Consider the following 7,241-nt stretch of genomic DNA (forward strand, 5'->3'; position numbering starts at 1 on the left):
CAGGGAGACAGAGACAGGGACAGAGACAGACAGGGACAGAGACAGAGACAGAGACAGACAGAGACAGAGACAGACAGGACAGGGACAGAGACAGAGACAGGACAGACAGAGACAGAGACAGAGCAGAGGACAGAGACAGAGACAGAGACAGAGACAGACAGGACAGACAGAGAGACAGAGACAGAGACAGAGACAGAGACAGACAGAGACATCTCTTCATAAACACAGAGTCTGTTCCACAAAAGTCTTTAGTTTGTTGCTTGATTTTAAAGTTGACAGTGACCTGGAGCAGGACCTGGAGTGGGACCTGGAGCAGGACCTGGAGCAGGACCTGGAGCGGGACCTGGAGCGGGACCTGGAGCGGGACCTGGAGCAGGACCTGGAGCGGGACCTGGAGCGGGACATGGAGCGGGACCTGGAGCGGGACCTGGAGCGGGACCTGAGCTCTGGGCGTCAGACTCTTTGCATTGCAAACCAGAGTCGATAACACGAGGATTAAACCAGGAGAATCTAAACGCACATTTACAACAAACAAACAAACACAAACACACTGAGCCTGGAGCCGGAGCTGCAGGTAAGACACACACTCTGTTTTATATCACACACACTCTGTTTTATATCACACACACTCTGGTTTATATCACACACACTCTGTTTTATATCACACACTCTGTTTTATATCACACACTCTGTTTTATATCACACACACTCTGTTTTATATCACACACACTCTGTTTTATATCAACACACACTCTGTTTTATATCACACACACTCTGTTTTATATCACACACTCTGTTTTATATCACACACACTCTGTTTTATATCACACACACTCTGTTTTATATCACACACACTCTGTTTTATATCACACACACACTGTTTTATATCACACACACTGTTTTATATCACACACTCTGTTTTATATCACACACACTCTGTTTTTATATCACACACACTCTGTTTTACACACACACTCTGTTTTATATCACACACACTCTGTTTTATATCACACACACTCTGTTTTATATCACACACACTGTTTTATATCACACACACTCTGTTTTATATCACACACACTCTGTTTTATATCACACACACTCTGTTTTATATCACACACACTCTGTTTTATATCACACACTCTGTTTTATATCACACACACTCTGTTTTATATCACACACACTCTGTTTTATATCACACACACTGTTTTATATCACACACACTCTGTTTTATATCACACACTCTGTTTTATATCACACACACTCTGTTTTATATCACACACTCTGTTTTATATCACACACTCTGTTTTATATCACACACTCTGTTTTATATCACACACACTCTGTTTATATCACACACACACTGTTTTTATATCACACACTCTGTTTTATATCACACACACTCTGTTTTATATCACACACACACTGTTTTATATCACACACTCTGTTTTATATCACACACTCTGTTTATATCACACACACACTCTGTTTTATATCACACACTCTGTTTTATATCACACACACTCTGTTTTATATCACACACTCTGTTTTATATCACACACTCTGTTTTATATCACACACTCTGTTTTATATCACACACACTCTGTTTTATATCACACACACTCTGTTTTATATCACACACACTCTGTTTTATATCACACACTCTGTTTTATATCACACACACTCTGTTTTATATCACACACACTCTGTTTTATATCACACACACTCTGTTTTATATCACACACACTCTGTTTTATATCACACACACTCTGTTTTATATCACACACACTCTGTTTTATATCACACACACTGTTTTATATCACACACACTCTGTTTTATATCACACACTCTGTTTTATATCACACACACTGTTTTTATATCACACACTCTGTTTTATATCACACACACTCTGTTTTATATCACACACTCTGTTTTATATCACACACTGTTTATATCACACACACTGTTTTATATCACACACACTCTGTTTTATATCACACACACTGTTTTATATCACACACACTGTTTTATATCACACACACACTGTTTTATATCACACACACTCTGTTTTATATCACACACTCTGTTTTATATCACACACTCTGTTTTATATCACACACACTCTGTTTTATATCACACACACTGTTTTATATCACACACACTCTGTTTTATATCACACACACTCTGTTTTATATCACACACACTGTTTTATATCACACACTCTGTTTTATATCACACACACTCTGTTTTATATCACACACACTGTTTTATATCACACACACTGTTTTATATCACACACACTCTGTTTTATATCACACACACTCTGTTTTATATCACACACACTCTGTTTATATTCACACACTCTTTTATATCACACACACTCTGTTTTATATCACACACACTCTGTTTATATCACACACTCTTTTATATCACACACACTCTGTTTTATATCACACACACTCTGTTTTATATCACACACTCTGTTTTATATCACACACACTCTGTTTTATATCACACACACTCTGTTTTATATCACACACACTCTGTTCTGACGCGAGACTGAGCCGCAGCTTCAAGTCAAACCTTTTATTTATTCCATTCCATTTTCTTCCGTTTATCCGGGGCCGGGTCGCGGAGGCAGCAGTCCAAGCAGGGACTCCCAGACTTCCCTCTCCACACACACGTCCTCCAGCTCTTCTGGGGGGACCCCAAGGTGTTCCCAGGCCAGCCGAGAAACATAGTCCCTCCAGTGTGTCCTGGGTCTTCCCCGGGGCCTCCTCCCAGTGGGACATGCCCAGAACACCTCCCGAGGGATGCGTCCAGGAGGCATCCGGAACAGATGCCCGAGCCTCAACTGGCTCCTCTCAACGTGAAGGAGCAGCGGCTCTACTCCGAGCTCCTCCCGTGTGACTGAGCTCCTCACCCTATCTCCAAGGGAGACGCCCAGCCACCCTGCGGAGGAAACTCATTTCGGCCGCTTGTATCCGCGATCTTGTCCTTTTGGTCACTACCCAGAGCTCATGACCAGAGGTGAGAGTAGGAACGAAGACTGACCGGTAAATCGAGAGCTTCGCCTTTCGGCTCAGCTCCTCTTCACCACAACGACCGATACAGCGACCGCATCACTGCCGAAGCTGCACCGATCCGCCTGTCAATCTCACGCTCCATCCTCCTCTCACTCGTGAACAAGACCCCGAGATACTTGAACTCCTCCACTTGGGGCAGGGCCTCTCCACCCACCCGGAGAGGACAAGCCACCTTTTTCCGGTCGAGAACCATGGCCTCGGATTTGGAGGAGCTGATCTTCATCCCAGCCGCTTCACACTCGGCTGCAAACCGCCCCAGTGCACATTGCAGGTCCTGGTTCGATGAAGCCAACAGGACAACATCATCTGCAAACAGCAGAGATGATCCTGTGGTCCCCGAACCGGACCCCCTCCGGCCCCTGACTGCGCCTAGAAATTCTGTCCATAAAAACAATGAACAGAACCGGTGAAAAAGGGCAGCCCTGGTGGAGTCCAACATGCACCGGGAACAGGTCTGACTTACTGCCGGCAATGCGAACACAGCTCCTGCTCCGGTCATACAGGGGACCGGACAGCCCTTAGCAAAGGGCCCCGAACCCCATACTCCCGGAGCACCCCCCACAGGACACCACGAGGGACACAGTCAAATGCCTTCTCCAAGTCCACAAAGCACATGTGGACTGGTTGGGCAAACTCCCATGAACCCTCGAGCACCCGATGGAGAGTGTAGAGCTGGTCCAGTGTTCCACGGCCAGGACCAAAACCACACTGCTCCTCCTGAATCCGAGGTTCGACTATCGGCCGGATTCTCCTCTCCAGTACCCTGGCATAGACCTTACCGGGAAGGCTGAGGAGTGTGATCCCCCTATAGTTGGAACACACCCTCCGGTCCCCCTTCTTATACAGAGGGACCACCACCCCGGTTTGCCAGTCCAGAGGTACTGTCCCCGACCGCCACGCGATGTTGAAGAGGCGTGTCAGCCAAGACCCACAACATCCAGAGACTTCAGGTACTCAGGACGGATCTCATCCACCCCCGGAGCCTTGCCACCAAGGAGCTTGCCAACCACCTCAGTGACTTCAGCCAGGGTGATGGACGAGTCCGCCTCCGAGTCCCCAGCCTCGGCCTCCTCCTCGGAAGACGTGACGGTGGGATTGAGGAGATCCTCAAAGTATTCCTTCCACCGTCCGACTACATCCCCAGTCGAGGTCAGCAGCTCTCCCCCCGCACTGTAAACAGTGTTGGTGAAAAACTGCTTCCCCCTCCTGAGGCGCCGGACGGTTTGCCAGAATCTCTTTGAGGCCGTCCGATAGTCCTTCTCCATGGCCTCCCCGAACTCCTCCCAGCTCCGAGTTTTTGCCTCTGCGACCGCACGGGCTGCAGCGCGCTTGGCCCGCCGGTACCTGTCAGCTGCCTCAGGAGTCCCCCGAGCCAGCAAGGCCCGATAGGACTCCTTCTTCAGCTTGACAGCATCCCTTACTTCCGGTGTCCACCACCGGGTTCTGGGGTTGCCGCCACGACAGGCACCACAGACCTTACGCCCACAGCTCCGAGCAGCCGCATTGACAATAGAGGCCGAGAATGAAGCCCACTCGGACTCCATATCTCCGGCCTCCCCCGGAATCCGGGAGAAGTCCTCACGGAGGTGCGAGTTGAAAGTCCCTCTGACAGAGGCTCCGCCAGATGTTCCCAACAGACCTCACTACACGCTTGGGCCTGCCAGGTCTTTCCGGCTTCCTCCTCCGCCAGCGAACCCAACTCACAACCAGGTGGTGATCAGTTGACAGCTCAGCCCCTCTCTTCACCCGAGTGTCCAAGACACGCGGCCAGAGATCAGATGACACGACTACAAAGTCGATCATCGACCTCCGGCCTAGGGTGTCCTGGTGCCACGTGCACTTATGGACACCCTTGTGCTCGAACATGGTGTTCGTTATGGACAAACTGTGACTAGCACAGAAGTCCAATAACAAAACACCGCTCGGGTTCAGATCGGGGAGGCCGTTCCTCCCAATCACCCCTCTCCAAGTGTCACTGTCGTTGCCCACGTGGGGCGTTGAAGTCCCCCAGGAGAACAACGGAGTCCCCGGTCGGTGCACTGTCTAGTACCCCTCCCAAGGACTCCAAGAAGGCCGGGTACTCGAGCACTGCTGTTCGGCCCGTAGGCCGACACCACAGTGAGAGACCTGTCCCCGACCCGAAGGCGCAGGGACGCGACCCTCTCGTTCACCGGGGTGAACTCCAACACACAGCGACTGAGCTGTGGGGCAATGAGCCCACACCAGCCCGCCGCCGCTCCCCGCGGCCAACGCCAGAGAAATGGAGAGTCCAGCCCCTCTCAAGGAGTTGGGTTCCAGAGCCCAAACTGTGCGTGGAGGTGAGGCCGACTATATCTAGTCGGTAACGCTCAACCTCCCGCACAAGCTCAGGCTCCTTCCCCCCAGCGAGGTGACATTCCATGTCCCCAGAGCCACAGTCTCCATGTCCGGAGATCTGGTCGCCGAGGCCCCCGCCGTCGACTGCCGCCCAGATCTCTCTGCACCGGCCCCATATGGATCCTCCTGCGGGTGGTGGGCCCACGTGAGGACGGCCCCACGTCGCTCCTTCGGGCTGAGCCCGGCCGAGCCCCGTGGGGGGAGGCTCGGCCACCAGGCGCTCGCTGGAGAGCACCCACCCCAGGCCTGGCTCCAGGGTGAGGCCCCGGTGACGCCAATCCGGGCGACGTAACTGGCCTTGTTGGTGTACTCATTATAGGGGCTTCTGAACCGTTCTTCGTCTGACCCGTCCCCCCGGACCTGTTTGCCTTGGGTGACCAGGGGCATGAAGCCCCCGACAACAGAGCTCCCGGGATCATTCGGGCATCAAACCCTCCACCACGATAAGGTGACGGTTCAAGGAGGGGATGTACAAACATGTTCATGTAAAAAACAGAGTAAAATATTTTTGTTTTTCATTTTAATTGTATTTTTTTGCTCTGAAACACTTAGATCTTGTTTCCATGGAGACGTTTGGCTTTAATTTTCCACACTGCGGAACATTTTCCAAATCCAGAAAAACGTCTCTTTTTTATACAAACTGATCCCCATGGAACTCTGACCTGACTCACGGCGACCCGACTCACGGCGACCCGATTCACGGTGACCAGACTCACAGTACAGAAGGGCTTTGGAGAAGTGTGACTCTGGAGCTCAGGAGAAAAGACTCGACTCAGACTCGACTCAGACAAACTTTACGGATCCACAGGGAAATGTTTTGTTTGAGTCACATCACAATAAAAGAAAACAACAAAGAGGAAAATATAAATGGTGATAAAATGTAAATAAGTTTGAAGGTGTTTGAGCAGCTGTGAAATAAAACAGAATTATATAAATGTCCAAATAAAATAGAAAAAATAATAAAAAATAAAATAAAAATAAAACATCTTCTATTTGGATCAATGTAAAAAAAGAAAAAAGACAGAAAAGGATGACGTCATAAAAAGATTTAATTAATTATTTCATGTTTTATTTTGAAACCCACTGCGCCCTCTGCTGGACAAGAGCGGAAGTGCACGAGCGTCAGGAGCTGCCCACGTTTAATCTGAAACAAACAAACAAACAAAAACACTAAAAACACTAAAAGTCTCTTAATAAAATGATAAATTAAAGCTGCAGCAGCTGGAGTTTTTATTTAAATCAGATTAAACTAAAGTTTAGATGAAAGTTTCAACTGATCGTGAAGTTTCTCAGGCTCCATCATCAGCGCAGCTCCGGGAGGAAAAACCCGCGTGATGCTCCGGCTCCGGCTCCGGGTCAGGGTCCGGCTCTGGCTCCGGGTCAGGATTCGGGTTCGGGTCCGGGTCAGGGTTTGGCTGTGCGCACGGCCCGTAGCTCGGTCCGGTGAGCGCGTGAGATGATCTTTTGGTCCAATTGCGGCGCTTCCAGCGGCTCCGCGAGGCTCGGCTCCGATTGGCCGAAAAGACTCGAATGATGTGACCGGACTCGCCGCGTCTGAGTCTCTGGACAAATTAGAAACACGATCCGGACTTTGGTGCGGGTCATGTTCTGGTGTTTTGGTAAACGCGGGGACGGCGGCGGCGCGCGCGGACGCACACGGGGGTGAGTCTGTGCGCGTGTATGCGTGTGTGTGCGCGCGTGTGCGCGGGGCTTTTCTCTTCAGCTGTGCGGGTTTTTCTCACGCACACCTGCTCTGTCCGCGTGCTCGTGCCTGCGTGAGTT

General features: G+C 49.7%; 1 protein-coding gene across 3 annotated transcripts in view; it reads left to right on the plus strand.

Annotated features, from left to right (window-relative positions):
* Positions 1–348: 348 nt before the first annotated feature.
* The window catches only part of fads2 (fatty acid desaturase 2), a 25,514-nt gene continuing 18,621 nt past the window's right edge, over positions 349–7,241 (plus strand). Inside the window, exon 1 of one of the 3 annotated variants that reach the window (XM_055155610.1) lies at positions 349–574. The gene's annotated coding sequence lies outside the window, so the exon portion shown is untranslated. Of the gene's footprint in view, positions 575–6,966; positions 7,122–7,164 lie in introns of those variants that run through there. The other 2 variants (XM_055155611.1, XM_055155609.1) reach the window with 2 other exon arrangements.

The sequence above is a fragment of the Boleophthalmus pectinirostris genome, unplaced genomic scaffold (assembly GCF_026225935.1).
Source record: "Boleophthalmus pectinirostris isolate CB_2022bp ecotype Guang Dong unplaced genomic scaffold, ASM2622593v1 HiC_scaffold_2, whole genome shotgun sequence".
Classification (NCBI taxonomy): Eukaryota; Metazoa; Chordata; class Actinopteri; order Gobiiformes; family Gobiidae; genus Boleophthalmus; species Boleophthalmus pectinirostris.